Here is a 1,904-nt window from a genome sequence, read left to right on the forward strand (position 1 = left end):
TCTTAAGGTCCTAGCTCATGTCCAAGACCCCAAAGCCAGCTAAAAAGTCAATAATCGATATCTAAAACGTTATTGTACTACTTCTTACTGGCTATTACATCAACTTAGAAGTTTCATCAGTGTTCTACTATGGTGCTGTTAGTGTCTCCGCATACCGCAGCACGCGACATAGCTTTGCAGACGATAAATGTAACCGTTTCAGAGAGAAGAGCGACCTATGTGACGATCTGGCTTTAAGTCGATTTGATAAGAAATGACGAAAACGGACGGATTTCTCATGTTTTTACTACATATGAACACTTTTTACATTCTCCCCTGCAACGCAGCTGCTTGTTCTCTTTTGATTCAAATTCTTAAGGTCCGAGCTCATGTCCAAGACCCCAAAGCCAGCTAAAAAGTCAATAATCGGTATCGATAACGTTATTGTACTACTTCTTACTGGCTATTACATCAACTTAGAAGTTTCATCTGTTTTCTACTATGGTGCTGTTAGTGTCTCCGCATACCGCAGCACGCGACATAGCTTTGCAGACGATAAATGTAACCGTTTCAGAGAGAAGAGCGACCAATGTGACGATCTGGCTTTAAGTCGATTTGATAAGAAATGACGAAAACGGACGGATTTCTCATGTTTTTACTACATATGAACACTTTTCACATTCTCCCGTGCAACGCAGCTGCTAGTCCTCCTTTGATGCTAAGTCTTAAGGTCCTAGCTCATGTCCTAGACACCAAAGCCAGCTAAAAAGTCAATAATCGAAATCTAAAACGTTATTGTATTACTTCTTACTGGCTATTACATCAACTTAGAAGTTTCATCTGTGTTCTTCTATGGTGCTGTTAGTCTCTCCGCATACCGCAGCACGTGACATAGCTTTACATACGATTAATGTAACCGTTTCAGAGAGAAGAGTGACCAATGTGACGATCTGGCTTTAAGTTGATTTCATGAGAAATGACGAAAACGGACGGATTTCTCAGGTTTTTACTACATATGAACACTTAACACATTCTCCCGTTCAACGCAGCTGCTAGTCCTCAATTGATGCAAAGTCTTAAGATCCTAGCTCATGTCCAAAACCTCAAAGCCAGGTAAAAAGTCTATAGTCGATATCTAAAACGTTATTCTACTACTTCTTACAGGCTATTACATCAAGTTAGAACTTTCATCAGTGTTCTACTATGGTGGTGTTAGTGTCTCCGCATACCGCAGCACGCGACATAGCTTTGCGGACGATAAATGTAACCGTTTCAGAGAAAAGAGCGACCAATGTGACGATCTGGTTTTAAGTCGATTTTATAAGAAAAGACGAAAACGGACGGATTTCTCATGTTTTTACTACATATGAACACTTTTCACATTCTCCCGTGCAACGCAGCTGCTAGTCCTCCTTTGATGCAAAGTCTTAAGGTCCTAGCTCATGTCCAATGCCCCAAAGCCAGCTAAAAAGTCAATAATCGATATCTAAAACGTTATTGCACTACTTCTTACTGGCAATTACTACAACTTAGGAGCTTCTTCTGTGTTCTACTATGGTGCTGTTAGTGTCTCGGCATACCGCAGCACGCGACATAGCTTTGTAGACGATAAATGTTACCGTTTCAGAGAGAAGAGCGACCAATGTGACGATCTGGCTTTAAGTCGATTTGATAAGAAATGACGAAAACGAACGGATTTCTCAGGTTTTTACTACATATGAACTTTTTTCACATTCTCCCGTGCAACGCAGCTGCTAGTCCTCCTTTGATGAAAGGTCTTAAGGTCCTAGCTCATGTTCAAGACCCCAATGCCAGCTAAAAAGTCAATAATCGATATCTAGAACGTTATTGTACTACTTCTTACTGGCTATGACATCAACTTAGAAGTTTCTCCAGTGTTCTACTATGGTGCTGTTAGTGTCTCC

This window comes from Schistocerca gregaria, unplaced genomic scaffold, assembly GCF_023897955.1.
Source record: "Schistocerca gregaria isolate iqSchGreg1 unplaced genomic scaffold, iqSchGreg1.2 ptg000244l, whole genome shotgun sequence".
Lineage (NCBI taxonomy): Eukaryota > Metazoa > Arthropoda > Insecta > Orthoptera > Acrididae > Schistocerca > Schistocerca gregaria.